The sequence below is a fragment of the Sander vitreus genome, chromosome 9 (genome assembly GCF_031162955.1).
Source record: "Sander vitreus isolate 19-12246 chromosome 9, sanVit1, whole genome shotgun sequence".
Taxonomy (NCBI): Eukaryota; Metazoa; Chordata; class Actinopteri; order Perciformes; family Percidae; genus Sander; species Sander vitreus.
Genome location: NC_135863.1, coordinates 17,237,159 through 17,253,534, shown reverse-complemented (window position 1 = coordinate 17,253,534; position 16,376 = coordinate 17,237,159). Strand labels below are relative to the sequence as shown.

Below are 16,376 nucleotides of genomic sequence, written 5' to 3'. Positions count from 1 at the left end.
TATCACAAACTTTGCCCGAAAAGCTAGCCAGCTGAGGTGGTTCGGGTATCTGGTAAGGATGCCCCCTGGGCGCCTCCCTAGGGAGATGTTCCAGGTATGTCCAGCTGGACAGAGGCCTCAGGGAAGACCCAGGACTAGGTGGAGAGATTATATCTCTACACTGGCCTGGGAATGCCTTGGGATCCCCCCAGTCAGAGCTGGTTAATGTGGCTCAGGAAAGGGAGGTTTGGGTCCCCTGCTGGAGCTGCTGCCCCTGCGACCTGACCCCAGATAAGCGGACGAAGATGGATGGATGGATGGATAACAAACTTTCAAAACAATAACCTAAACGTGTAATTATCACATGTTCATCAATTATTACAACAAATGTAATTATCAGCAAAAAAAGATAAACTAAACTGGCAAATCTGCCATAATAAAGTTAAGATAAGATAAGCCTTTATTAATGTTGTAGGTTTTAGGTATATTTAATGCTTTACATATATAGAGGTGACAATAGTCCAAAATGCAAAACAGTATATGTTTTTATTAATACTGAAATATAGATGAATACATGTATAACAATGTGACTGATATTTATATGTTCATATACTACAAAACTGCTTTTTTGTGAAGGCTCAATATACAAACGAACAAACACCCTCAATAAGTATGTGAAAACCAGTAAAACAGGCAGCTAGTATATTGGCATAATATTACTTTTTTCACCAGATCCAAATTCAAACAAGTGTGTAGCACCAAAGAGCGAGAGGTGACTATGTCAGAGCTACAACAGCAGTTTACCTTGAAAGCCTCCCACTCTTCTTCAGAGGTTTTAAATACAACGATGGCAGGCATGCCAGGAGGCCCAATGGGGCCTGTATATCCTGTCTGCCCGGTCCTGCCCATAACGCCTTGATAGCCCTGAGAGGACAGAACACAATATGATTCTTCAATGTGACAAACAGGATAAGTTTAGATAACATTATCTACATTTTGATCAAAACTGACAGAGATAAAAATGAGTCTTTTTCATTTACAGTTGATAACCCACTAAGCTATTTTTAATTTTAGTGCACCTGACTCCTGGAACAAAATACAGCACTTCCTTAACATCAACTTACTTGTACCTTTTGGACATTTTAGAACCTTTTTGATTTTAAACCAGAAGGTTTTAAACCTGTATAATCTGGAAATAAATCTTAAATATGATTGTTGTGCCCTCGGAAGCTTAACGCGCCCATATTATGCTCATTTTCAGGTTCATAATTGTATTTTAAGGTTGTACCAAAATAGGTTTACATGGTTTAATTTTCAGAAAACACCATATTTTTGTTGTACTGCACAGCTCTCTCTCACTGCTGCAGATCCTCTTTTCAGCTGGTCTCTGTTTTAGCTACAGAGTGAGACCTCTTTTCTTCTTCTTCTTCTGTACTATCTTTGATTGCACTCGTACATGCGCAGTAGCTCAGATGTAGATCATGTCAGCTAGCTAGCTCCATAGACAGTAAAAGAAAGGCTGTTTCTCCAACTTCGGTCAGTTACAAGGCAGGATTAGCGGGAAGACTTCTAAATGAGGGCACACATGTAAGTAGTTCTTTTGTAGATTAAGGTGAACTTGTGTGTGTTGTAGCAGTGCTTTGCTATTGAGAACGAGGTAGCATGCTAGCATTAGTATTCGCTACGAGCTAACGGTTGCGGCTAGCCAGCTCGTTTCGATTTTGAACAGCTTGCCCAGAGACTGAAGGCAGGACACATTCAGAAACCGTATCTCACTCAAAACAGCATGGATGGATTTTTTTCTAAGTTTGTATGCGTGTGGAAGCACCAGAGACACAAAATAACACCCCAAATCCCAGAAAAAGTGTTTTTTTCATAATATGGGCACTTTAAACTACAGATGTGGTCTAAACCAATTATCGCTGTCTTGCAGAAAACACAGTCGCTGAATCTGAGGTTTTATCAGGAGTGGAGGTGTTGTTGATTATCTGAGTGAAGAGACCAATTTACATCAAACATAAATTAACTGATGAACTATCACAAGTCATGTATATGAAAATAGGTTTTGTTTGATTTTAGTAAAGTAGCTCATTCAACAGTTTTATGAGGGCTCATATGTTTCATTGATTAGTGATACTGGATATAGGTTATGCAGAGTTATATTTAGTATTGTTATAGTTGGGGGACATAGGGATACAACCTAACACAAACTACATATATGTAGATTAACATTAATTGATTTTGTGAGAATTACAATTTAAAGTTTCATATGAATAAAAAAGAAGATAACATAGAAAGGGATGTACCTCTTGCAATTCAAGACTAGGCAGACATCTGGGTCATAATTACATAAAATGAGGCGACCTCAGGCTTGTGAAGTGTGCGCCCAATGTGGGCTGACCCCTTTGCTGCGTGTCATCCCCTCTCTCCCTCTCTCCCTCCTTTCCTGTCTATCACGATCACTGTCACTGTCTAATAAAATTAAAAAAGCCCCAAAAAATAATCTTTAAAATAAAATAATTACGTGAAATGAAATAATCATAAAATCATATTATTTTATTATATAATATAAAACTAATTACTTCATTGACAATTAAATAAATGGATAAGTGAAAAAATACTAATAAATAATAGAATAAAATAATAACAAATAAAAAATATATCTCTCCCTAAATTAAATTAATAAGTAGTTTTTGATATACATCTGGATTATCTGCACTTGAAAGTAACCGTTTTGTGGGTAATGTTATCCTGTTAACTTCAGCTAAGCTAGCTAGTAAATAAAATATGGGTAATGTTACAAGCTGACACAAACCAACATGAGCATATTTTGAATCACATTTCTTTTTGAACACCTGACAAATGCAAGGCTAATATTTACTTATATCTGGTTTGGTTGACCAACTTCTGAGAAAAACGAGAATGTGTATTTTAGTTAGGTTGCTAGACGCTAGCTCCCTTCACCTGCCACTGCTTTACATTGTTTCTTTGCCATTTTGTAACTTAGCAGGTATGGTGTACAAACTGCTGGTGTATCAACCTCTTTATCTACAGTTAATGGTGTCAACCATTTATCTATTACTTTTAACAAACTATTTAGCTATGTATCCATTACTTATATCTAACTGTATCTCATCTAACTGGATATGACACATACCTTTGGTGTGGGAGACCGGGGTTCGATTCCCACTGCGATACATCAACCAATGTGTCCCTGAGCAAGACACTTAACCCCTAGTTGCTCCAGAGGCGTGCGACCTCTGACATATATAGCAATTGTAAGTCGCTTTGGATAAAAGCATCAGCTAAATGACATGTAATGTAACGTAACCAAAAGCAACGACCTAATAATAATGCTAAAAGCTGTGTCAAGCTGCGCAGTTGGGCAGTATGTTGGACACTATCTGATCTTCACTAGGAGCAATTCAACTTATAGTCTTTTGATTAAATGTTGATTTAAATGATTTCCTGATTGAGGTTAATGTAATACAGTACATACTTTGTCTCCTTTAGGCCCTGGTGGTCCTGATAGCCCAGGTGGACCCTGCAACCCCTGATAAAAGAGTGAGGAGAAACAGTTAGATCTAAATAATTATCACTACAAAAAATAAGATACTGTAACCCATTAGGACTTATTGATAAAAGCAGGGTGGGATAAAAACCAAGTTAAACTTTAACTGTGTAAAGAAATACAGATAGTTATTATGTCTGAATTCTGATTAATGTAATGTTTTGTGTGTAATCCTGGGTAAGTGTATGGGTTAGGGGAGTTTGCTAACTTCTGGTATGAAAACACAGTATAGGCCTACAGTCTTCAGTCTGTCCAAAAGGGTTACATTCAGGGGTGGCGGGTAATACAGGTTTGGGTAGACTTAAGCCCACCCGAAGCTATCCCAGGGATCGTAATGTGTCAATCTACGGGTTATTTCCCATATTAGTGGTGGGCGGATCGATCCAAATATCAGAGCAGCAGCAGAGCAGGCCCACTTTGCTCCTCCTTCTCCCTCTTGTGATTTGATGTTGTACCGTCACGTGACTCAGCGATGCCAGACAACCAAGCAAGCAGGCAGCCAGACTCGCACACACACACAAGCAGGACAGAGACAGAGCAGAAGAATGGCAGAGAGGAAGAGGAGCGCCGTGTGGCTATATTTTCAGGACGAAAATAAAACAACGGCAAGCTGTATAATTAGTAAAAAGGCTGTGAGATACAGTGTTAACACAACTAAATTATACAAGCATATGAAAATTCTGTCCTGGGTTTTAACTTATTAATAATCCAAAGGAAAGATCACAACACTTAAAGGTCAATTAATTTAGATACAGCAATTTGATGATGCATCCACCTTAATTATCAATAAGTGTCAGTATCAGCAGTACTGGCCCTGTATTTACTTAGTTGGTATCAGAGCAACACCAATTTTGCAGTATCCCACACCACTATCCCATATTACTCAAGGACATTGAATGCACCCTCACTGCCAAGAAGCCATTAATCCCCACCCAAGTCTAGGTCATGGTTACACCAATACATGCAGATACACCTGAACACTAAATCAACACTAAACCCAGGTAACAGAAATGCACACCCAAAACAATAACAGAACATCATTAAAACATACTTCGACCAAGACAGGAACCGTTTAGCACACAGTCCCATGAGCCTTTGCAGTGCTTCGGCGCAGAGCACAACGGCGTCCTGTCGGCCGTTACAGTACTGAACACACAACTACGCTTAGTTAAAGCATACAAACCCCGTGTATTCCCTGTATTACCCCACTGCTTTTGTCGTTATGACCACCTTCTCCACCTTTAGCGTTCTATTTACGTCTTTTGAATGCGCCTCTGAAGCACTGTGGCCGCTCTGTGTTCGTCTGTTTGGTTTGTCATGGTAATCAAAGGCAGTGTCGGGAAAGGGGAATGGGTGAGTCGGGAGTGGACTAAAAAAAAACAATCAGGCTACATAAAATATATTGATGACAATGTCGTAAATTATATTTGTCAACACAAGCCTGCTACACTGAGAGTGACCTCACAGAAAAAGTCAAAGCAGAAGAAATGATTGATGCTTACAATGCCAAAAAGAAGCTGCGCATATTGCTACATTAAAGGTGCAGTAGGTAAGACTTATAAAACTAACTTTCTGTCATATTTGCTGAAACTGACCCTATGTTCAAGTAGAACTACATGAAGCAGGTAATTAAAAAAAATATCCAGCTCCTCTGGCACCACCTACAGCCTGTAGTGTGATTTGCATTAATCCACCGCTCCCTGTTCAGATGGACCAATCATGGCCAGGGGGGGTGTTTAACTGCGTGTCAATCACTGCTCATGCACACACATTCATTCTCCCTTGTGGGGGGAGGGGCTTAGGAGACTGTTTTGTCTGAGGGACTGAGAAGTTGTCGATGTTCACATTTTTTGGCTAAGTCCTGGATCTTTGCAATCCTACCTACAGCACCTTTAAAGCAACACTAGGTAACTTTTCCTGCTTCGGTCCCCCTACAGGTTGGAAGCGGAATTGTCTATTACATTACATTGTCCAGTTCATTTGAACTACAGATCCGCTACCCGATCTGGCAAACTTGCATAATGTAATGTAATGGACAATTCTGCTTCCAACCTGTAGGGGGACCGAAGCGGGAAAAGTGACCTAGTGTTGCTTTAAGGCAAGACTTGGTTAGTGTTTTAAATGACAGTAATATGCCACGTGTGTTTGTAATGTATTTTATTGTGTAACCTCTCAGTGAAATATTTATAGGTATTTTTTTTGGGGCATTTCTAAAAGGGGAGAGAGAAGGGGAATGATGTGCAGGAAAGGGCCGCAGGTCAGAGTTGAACTCTCAGCCACTGCATCAAGGAGTAAACCTCTACATACCCACTCTACCAGGTGAGCTAACCAGGGGCCCAGCTGAATAGCTTTTTATTGTAAAGGGTAAAGCACAAGTGTTAAATTCTGACATCATGTGTTGCAATTGACTGTGTAACATTATTCGATTAGGCTATAAAAGAGAAGAGGTGCAGTACCGTCTCGGTTCGGAAGTTGCAATCCTTGTTTTTTTTAAATGGCCATTAATCCAGTGATCTCTAAACAGCTGTCGGATCAATTTCTTTATTGATTTGGGAGACTCATAAGGTCTTGATCCCTATAACAGAATGTATGGTCCTATTTTTGAATGTAGAGTTGAACAACAAGGAAGTTGATAACGTGATACAATTGTTGTCTCTTTTGGGCAAATATCATATTCACAAGGCCAGATTTCTTCAGTTTCTTCCCAGCACATACTTGTTTTATGGTGAACTTCAGACATACTTTGACTCTGTATGTAAAGTATTTAAAAACAAAAAAGTTTTAAAGACTTCTCATCTCCTGAGGAGCACTATAGACAACATTGCCACATGATTTAAGTTATGAACTGAAAATGTAAGCTGTATTTTTGTGTGCACATTGGAAAAATTACTCCCTGTACCGTTGTGGGTTTTTGTATTGTAAAAATACTGTGTTAATAAAGTTTGTTAAAAAAAAAAGTCTAAATATGTGCTGGTGCTATCAGCATAAAACAGATATCTAGTCATTTCTAGTCGCTAGATATCTAGATATCTAGCGACTGTAAAACTGCCTTCATGAGCCTTTGCAGTGCTTCAGCGCACGGCACAACGGCGTCCTGTCGGCCGTTACAATATTGTACACACAACTACGCTAAAGTTAAAGCATACAAAGCCTACTGCTTTTGTCACTATGAACACCTTCTCAACCTTTAGCGTTTATTCAAGTCTTTTGAATGCGCCTCTGAAGCACTGTGGCCGCTCTGTGTTCGTCTGTTTGGTTTGGTTATCATGGTAATCAAAGGCAGTGTCGGGAAAGGGGGAATGGGTGATTCAGGAGTGGACTAAAAAAACAATCAGGCTACATAAAATATATTGATGACGAGCGCCTCCTCAGAGCGGTTTTACCAAGGATCATGTGTATGCGGCCTAGGCATGAACGAGCCCAGGCTAACCGCATCTACCTCCCTCCCACATTAGCCTACCCAAACCTCCACCTCACCTGCCGCCTATGGTTACAGTATCACAGTTTAGCCAGAGGAGGGTGACAATGGCTTACACTGAAGAGACTAATCCCTCCCCTCTACCACACACACACAGTTGCATGGCTTTCTAGGTGCTAGAATTGACACAGATATATGTTGCCATCTCAGTCATCAAATCAGCTCCACGCAAACTCAATTACATCCAAGGTCATGACAGAGAATGAGATGAGAATATCACACAAATAGATTTAAATTTCCTATGTGGTTTGTTTATGCATTTATAATGTAATTCACCCTCAGTGTCACTGTGATAACATCTGACGTTTAGAGTATACCAAGATAAAAATAACTTCAAATGTGAAATCCAGCAAGGTGTGGTGCAGAGGGTGGAGGGTGGGAGAGGGTCTTTGTTCTTGTTCAATTTGTGTTTCTTTGTTCTGTGCGCCATCTGACATTACCTGTCACACATTGTGGAATTTGTTTTGTATGTCTGAAGGAGCTAATAAAAAAATGTATCACACACAAAAAAAGTGAAATCCAGCTTTGATTATTGATCATGAACATTTACACAGGTACTGCTAAATGTAAACAGTGCCTTACCCTTTGACCTCTGATCCCAGGTCTTAATTCTGCCCCGTGATGGCTGACTGTGTATGTAGGCTGCTGATTGGCTGCTTTAACAGGCTGCTGCGGGGGTTCAGTCTCTGATTGGATGAAGGTGTCTTCAGTGCTGAACTGGGAGATCCGATCAGGTGAGGTCTGAATATAATCCTTAGAAATGTCAGTGTCATTATCATAACTTTCTTTTTCCATCTCTGCATGTCTTTGCACTTCCTTATCCTCCTCTAAATCTATCTCTTCTTCATTCGTCTCTGTCCCACTCCCCTGCTCTCCATCTGGAAGTCGTTGTTGTGGTAATGTTTCTGTTTGGGGTGAAACAGTTTGCAACCTGTCCTCCATATTCTCTTTTTCTTTTATCTCACTGGCTGAAACATTACCCGTCTCACCCTCAATGTTCATAGTACTTAGTGCTTCTCTACTTTGTAGTGTGGGAGTTAAAACAATCAGGTTTGGGGCTGGATCTTTCTGAGGTACAGCAAAGTCCTCAGTTACATTTCCTTCTGTCTGAGTTGAGAGTTTAGCTGATGGGTCCACTGAAACTGGAGGTATAAAGACTAGTGGTGATGCCTCCTGTCGCGCCTCCCTTACTCCTTCAGATGAAGGGTAGACACTGGAAGTGACAAACCTTGATTCTGTGATGGGGCCTGAGATAAGAGTAAATCTAGTAGCAAACCGTGGCCCATCGGAGAAAGATGTTTCTGTACTTGCAGTTTCTGCATCTCTTGATAAGACGCCTGGAGCTGTGGGGTTCTCAGGTTGAACATTAAGGCTTGAAATGACTATCTCAATACTTTCCAAGACTGATGCTTCACTTGTTCTGGACTTCTCCTTTGCTTTAATGAATGGTTGATGCCTTCCTCCTGTGCTCCAAGGTTCCTTCATTGTCCCTAATATGTTAGGGTGCACATTAGAAAACTGCTCATTTCCAGTCAGATAGACACCTTTATTTACTTCCTTACCCTTTTCTCCATTGGTTGAGTCTACAGTCTTAGTGTCTGTGTCAGCATGGTTTTTTACTACAACTTTGGTATCTACATCCTTTGGATCAGGATGTAACTTCAGAGGAGAAGTGCTGCTCACTGGATCCGGTCTGGGTGTCAGCTCAGTGGGACCAGCCTGTAGAGTTGTGTCTTGGGGGGGATTTTCTGGTCTGGATGATACTCTGATCCTGGGCTGAATGGTCACCTCATCTATAGCTACAACCTCCTGGGAAAGGTTTACATAAGGCAAGATATTACCCAACATGCACAGTGTGTGCAGAACTCCAATTCACAGTCTTTAGTGAGAATAACAGATAGGAGAGCAGGAAATTCTGTCAAGATGTATCAGTAAATTCTGTACTGTTGTAATTGCCATTCTCCTCAGTCCCAGTATTGAATAGCTCCAAAGCAATTTAGCGATTAGTCCATTTTAGGACATAAATTAATAAATAAACAACAGCAGAATAATAATAATAATAATAACAATAATGAATGCCCAAATGGTACAATTCGAACAAGATTGAAGGCCATGCCTCTAAAAGCCAAAATTACAGTTCAGTATTGTGCGCTTTTTGGTGGCGTGAAAAGCGTCTGTTCAGAAATGATAACACTCCCATAGAAAAGATGCTTCTGGTGGGATTCACACTAACATGTTAATACCATCTCAGGCACAGACTTACTTTTTAGAACGGCAAACAGTGGATGAATGGAGTGGGGCTGGGAGAGATGAATTAAAGGCCCTACACGCCGTCAGTTCAGAACACAGGTATTTTTTTTTTAAAACTTTTTTTGCCTAATTCGAGCTCTTTAATGAGACTATGTGGGCGTTTACAAATTAAGCTTAATTGCTATCTCCCTGATTAGTTTTGTTGCATGAAGTTTGGTGAGCTTACATCATTTTCAGCATAGCTCCTCCTAACGTCAACCTGTTGAGGTATAATTGAAAACACCTGTGTGTATGTGCCAGGCCTTTAAAGTGGAATTTATAATATAGTAGGTATAGTGATAAAATATTACACATAATAAAACAACAAAAATGTTGTGTATTTTTGGATAAGCATAGTCTTTATTATTGTCTGTTATGGTTGATGGAGCACTGTGCCTATAATATCAGGAAATAGAGCAACAAAACAGATGCCATCAGGAAGTAAACCTTGTGAGTAAAACCCTAAAGTTTAGAAAAGTGTTTGGTATATGACAGTAGTGTATTATTTGTACCTGTGTGTCTGTCAGAGCTGAGCAAGTGCTGCTGTAATCTGGACAGTGCTGCTCTGCTGCTGTTGGATCTCCTAAGACAAAGATCATCTGCTGGATGGTGCCCTGAACACACCACAAACAAACAGAAGACAGATGGTGACCAGTTTAAAGAGTTTCATTCCAAACTCTCAGCTTCAGTGAAATCATTTTGCATGACATTGCTGTCTGCTACAGTGTCTTTTTTGATTCCACCACTAGGGGTCGGCATGGTCAGAAACACTCATCTTACATATACGGCTTTAAAGGTTGCGTATACTGAACTTTTATAACTATACAGCTGTGGTGCAGCAGATACAAAATGCAGACATTTAAATTACCATAATAGCTTGAAGAATGAATGAGCGATTTGTGGGGGAAAAACAATAATATCATTGGAGCTGGAGTCCTCCATACGTTTTCTCTGGCCTCCACTCCCAATGATATGACTGTGCTATGGATCACATACTACTGCCGTTATGTGTAGCCTCTTTCATCCTGAGTGAAGGAAAGTGAAGGAAATATAAGCAATAGAGAGAAAAAAAATTCTGGCTCGATTGCATAGGTGCCTACTTTTTTCTATTATTTGTTTATTGACTGATTGTTGATGTATGAGAGGAATACTCTTGACTGACTAAATAACAAACTAAGTAATTTTGCTAATAACTATATTGTGAAAACAATATTTACTGACCAGGCCTATATTTACAGACCAGGCCTAAATTTAAATAAGACAAAACAAAAACAGATATTAAGTGTGACTGTTTAAGTCAGTCATGACAAAAAGCTGTCGGCAGTCAACATGTAGCACTGTTTGATAAATAGATGCATCACTCCTTTAAGTGATGCCAGTACCAAAGGTTTTCTACAGAGCATTTTATGAGATTTACTCGTTGATGTGAAAATCTTCTCCTGCCTCTCATCCCCTCACATGCATATGTAAGAACCCCCCAAACCTAATGCAGACATATTTGAGCTTCTGGTGAAACACCACGTAACTCACAAAGAAACACAGACAAAAGTAATGCCAATACCAAAACACATAAACCCCATTAAATGCAACAGAAAAGCTAATTGAAGATAAGAGAGTTAAGTGTGATTCCAAAGCTTATGAGATGATGTACTGTATCTAAATACTCACTACTCAGCCTTTTTAAAGCATATTTCCACACGGCACAAGAAAAATAAAGATATATTCCAAATCCTCTTGATGTAATTGAATCTCCGAATAATATTTTTAGAAATGAAGCAAGTTTTTCAGATCCATTTGCATTTATAATTTATGTAGACATTCAAAATCTAAACAGACAAGATCATCTTTCAGCTAAGTTGTCAGAAAGCTCGACAAATTTAACCTGAATCCATCAGCAACATTCGAACAGAGACCAAAGATACAGACAATCAGACTTACGCAGCTCAGTAGCAGTAACACCACCACCACAGCACCCTGCATGGCTTCTGATAAAGAAAACTTCTGGACTCCTCTGACTGAAGCTGCCTTACACTCTTAAGTTCAGGAGCTGAATTTGAAAAACACACCTCCCTCTGTGGAGGTCTGAGCTCAGTGCTGGCCTGACTGACCACACAATTACAACCCAGAGAGAAGATGAACTCAACAGACCAAAGTCTCATACAAACAGACACAGATATACACACACACACACACACACACACACACACACACACACACACACACACACACACACACACACACACACAGATATATACATATCCCTTGTGCTTCCTGTGGCAACACAGCACCAGGCCCACCTCTTACTGTAATACTCAGAAAGTTAGAACAGAGTGTGAACAACAGCACACTTAGGTGTGTTGTCTACTGGGCCTGTTGCTATACAGTAGGTGTAAGTCCTTTGTGGTCAGGGCAGATTGATGGCGAAGGTGAGACTAAATAGAAAACACAGCTGTCACTGATGTGGGCTTGGGATGAGCTTCCTATCCTGAGAAGCTCATCTCATCAGCCTCTTTTTATTCTGGTTTTATTCCTACTCCAACTTCATCAGTCCACACAAAAGAGGGTTACTGTAAGACAAATAAGGACAATCTAAAAGGTTTACATGTGGTGTGATTCTTTTTTTTTTACAAAGTTTTCAGAAATGCACAGATGACATCATTATATTGTTCATAGAGATCCTGAGATTCCAATAGTTTTGTGAGACTACACCCCTGCTGTAGACTGCTTTTAATTCAGTTAACACATTAACCAACTGCATTATGCTTAACGTTGCCATTGAACTTCACATTGAGCCCTCCCTCCTCGATCTTTTTTGTCCAGGGTCAGGATGGGAGGACTGTGGCCCAGGTGAGGAATGTGACATGAAGATCAGAAGAGCGAGAGGCTGCTGCCCGAGGAGGGTTGGGGCTTACGGTAAAGGGTGTGTGGTGTGAGGATGAGAAGCTCCTCCCAACAGCGTCAGGGCTAAAGTGTTGATCTGCGGTTCCAGGCCCCAACGCCAGGGGGTGCTCTCCTGTAGACAACAGTCCAGATACAACTCCAGCCTGGACAGAAAGACAGACAGGGAGAGACTGTGCCACAGTCCATCCCACAGAGGACCAGCAGGAAAACCTGTGAGACAGACCTGTGAGAATTTTACTGTCACATACAGCAAACATGTTTCTGTTGAATCTCTACCTTTCAGAGTAACTACAGGGCAACAGTAGTGCTTTACTGTCCTCTCTGATTGAAAGTCTGACCACACCCAGCTGTGACGGAGGTGTTAGTTGTTCTTCAAAGCCACTATGTGTACAATTTGAAAATTCCTATCATGTCCCTAAGTGATAGTGTCAAAAGATGACTGGGCTGAAATGCTGGAAGCAACACACAAACTGCACAAATCTGAGAATGTGCCATTTTTCAACAAACAAAAACTAATCAGAATAATTTAAAATATGATAATAATCTCATTCACATAGTGACTTTAAAGCTAGCTGTAGTTACAGGGGATGCGTTTGGGATGGAGCAAGTTGTGTAGGTTGAAATCAGCGTGCATTAATGTGAAAGTGTGAAGAATGCTGACTCTTGTTTCTTTCATCCTCAGAAAAATCCAAATACGCAGACTTGGTCTATGTGTCTACTGCTGGGTTTTTGGTGGAGGGTCTAACGTTCAACCTAATATCTTCTAATATTTTCTAATAGAAATAACTAAAAGCAAAGAGACTTAAACATCAATTCAAGCAAACTTAGTTTGGGAACTAAACCAGTTTAAATTATGTTTTGTGCAATTTACTGTGTGATCTGCAAAGCACCAACTTGAGACATTCGGTTACACCCCTAAAGTCTTTGGTATCTTTCAAGAAATATGCAACACATTGACAACTAAATACACCTAGATCAAAAGATCAATCGTTTTCTTTCCACTACTTTTACCTTATACTACACATTCAGTGGTGGATATTTGCTTGTGTGGTTTTGAGTTTTCTTACTCATAGTGTTGTTCCCAGGCACTGACGGCAGTCTCAGCCCCACTTTCAGCTGAAAAAGCTCCTCTCCTTTCTGCCCTAACATAACCAATAGCGGCGTCTCCTCTGACCACTGTTGACCCAGACGCATCAGCACACTCAGCACATCAGGAAAACTGTCACGTAAACGTTAACACATTCACAAATAAATGTACACATACAGAAGACTCTCCCACACATACACACTTTGTCAAATACACATGCTCACATCTATGGCTCACATGCACTTTTTTACTTGATCATTCACTGGACATGGACAGTTGTGAGATGAGAATACAGGACAGTGTAGATTTTAAACCCATGGTTGTGGTGTCACAGAAAGACTAAAGACTTTCCTCATAGAGAGCCGCTTCACAAGTGAACGTAAACTGTATCACAAAGCTGACAGATTCAGACAGCATTAGTACCCTATGTGTGTAAACAGTCAAGGTCAAGTTTAACACCAAAGCCTTCAGCTAAATCCTTTCAACGTACACATCAAGGGAAAGAAAAGCCTTCCTAGATAAACAAGTTCACTGCAGTCACGTGTGACCTTGTCTGCTCACTGAAAATGAAAAATCATCCTTTGGAGTAAAAGATATAGATTTCAAGTACAGATTTAGCAGAGTTTCTGTATAACGTGGAAATATTTTACAATGTTTCTTTCATTTTCAACATATTACATGAATTTGAATCATGAATACATTGGGGAAGAATGTACAATGAATAACAATATTGACATATCGTCTTTGTTAGAAATACATGCTGATATAAACTTCTTATAAAATCGTACTGCTGCTAAGACTGGCGAGGTAACATTTTTAGTATGTAAGTAAGGTATTATTGGTATAGTAGTATTAGTATAGTAGTAGTAGTAGTATAGTTTGGGTCAGTGTGGAGTGGATTGGAGTGGAGTGGGCCTGAGATGACTTCCTGTGGAGACCTTTGGCTGTGTTGTGGACATGACTCATGAAACCAAACCCTCTTTAATGACTGGAAATTTCAACTGAGAAGTAATGTAGTAGGTTTTAACATTAGCTCCTGCGTTGAGCCTACTTGGTAATACTTACAGAGGGCCGAATACTGTAGCTATTGGTAGGGACAGTGTGGCATATTGTCCAATCTGATATGCCGGACATCTTCGGTCATCTTCTATTGTTGAGACATTGAGTGGCTGACTGCATTTCCAAGAGCTGTAATAGATCCACTTCTGCAAACACAAGACATAGATTATAGATAATAGATTATTAATGCACTATCTGACATGAACTGGAATAATTTCTAACAACATTGAAACTGCCACAATTCTGCACTGCATTGTTTAAGAAAATGAAAAAGGATACTTTACACCTCATTTGGACAAATCACAAGATTGAAGGTTTTTCCGCATGGCCGTATTCATTAGGAATTTGAAAGTTGTAAACATGATAAACTTTATTAGATAACTGCAGTAATCAAAACAAAATGCAGCACTCTTGATATGAACCTGGTGCGTCTGACTGATGAAACACAGTGTAACTGCTTTTTGTTTACCTCATCCTAAAGTTGCTTACCTTTCACACCTACAAGTTTCACATTTCCTCTGTCTCTCCCATGATCCCTTGCTTTGGGATGGAGATAACACTGCTGTGGTGTGCTCACTTGCTGAGACAGACCGTCTGGTTTCACGAAAAAAAAGATACAATAATGTGAAAAAATTAGGACACCCATGCAAAAGTTGACTAAAAAGAGGAATACAAAAATAATCTTTAGGAAATTGATCTTAATGCCTTAATTAAAAAAATGAGGAAAATGCCTTGTTGATGCTAGAGTTCAGAGGAGAATGGGCTGACTGATTCCAGCTGATAGATCAACTTTGACTCAAATAACCACTCGTTACAACCGAGGTATGCAGCAAAGCATTTGTGAAGCCACAACACGAACAACCTTGAGGCAGATGGGCTACACCAGCAGAAGACCCCACCGGGTACCACTCATCTCCACTAAAAATAGGAAAATGAGGCTACAATTTGCACGAGCTCATCAAAATTGGACAGTTGAAGTGCCCTTAGTACCAATTGGGCATCGTTTAAATGCCACAGCCTACCTGAGCATTGTTCTGACCATGTCCATCCTTTTATGACCACCATGTACCCATCCTCTGATGGCTACTTCCAGCAGGATAATGCACCATGTCACAAAGCTTGAATCATTTCAAATTGGTTTCTTGAACATGACAATAAGTTCATTGTACTAAAATGGCCCCCACAGTCACCATATCTCAACCAAATAGAACATCTTTGGGATGTGGTGGAACGGGAGCTTCGTGCCCTGGATGTGCATCCCACAAATCTCCATCAACTGCAAGATCCTATCAATATGGGCCAACATTTCTAAAGAATTCCTTGTTGAATCAATGTCACAAAGAATTAAGGCAGTTCTGAAGGCGAAAGGGGGTCAAACACGGTATTGGTAGGGTGTTCCTAATAATCCTTTAGGTGATTGTGTATATAGTTACATTATTAAGCATATAAAGTTATAAAGGTAACATCAGCCAGTACAGAAAAGACAAGTGATCTCTCTTTAATGGTCCTTTGAACAGATATGTAAACACTTCTTTTGTAAAGTCATAGACAGGCATCATGATTCAAATAAAATATAAACGGTGCAATAAATTAAACATGGATTTATTTTGTACAGTTTATACTACATATTTACCAGAAAGCTTCTCTATCTATGAAATCCAGGCTTGATAGGGAACTCTTTGGGTGAGCTTCCCCAGGCACAGATTAGGTTGTTCTGTACATCAAGGTTAAGTCCTAGGCTGCATTGTACATGTTAAGCACGGTCCTATAACCTACAGGCTGAAACCTTAACCTAATCTGTAAACTGTATGAATCAACACACTTCAAAGGAGGTTTCTCTGCTAAAACATGTCTTTTTCAGTCCAGGACTTCCTGTTTTGGGTCTCCAGCAGGGGAGTGTGACCTCTTCTGGCCTGTGGATCCTCAGTCCAGATAAGTCCTGTGTTCACATTTCAGAAACATGTCAACCTCAACATATTACATTAATACAACAGCACATGATATAAATACAC

The 16,376-nt window shown here is 40.0% G+C and overlaps 1 long non-coding RNA gene across 1 annotated transcript; it reads left to right on the top strand.

Moving 5' to 3' along the window:
- Positions 1-1,416: 1,416 nt before the first annotated feature.
- On the top strand, positions 1,417-16,034 carry LOC144523438 (uncharacterized). Its single transcript, XR_013502513.1, has 3 exons — positions 1,417-1,566; positions 7,631-7,762; positions 12,138-16,034. It is a non-coding gene; the product is annotated as an uncharacterized LOC144523438 (long non-coding RNA).
- The last annotated feature ends 342 nt before the right edge of the window (positions 16,035-16,376 follow it).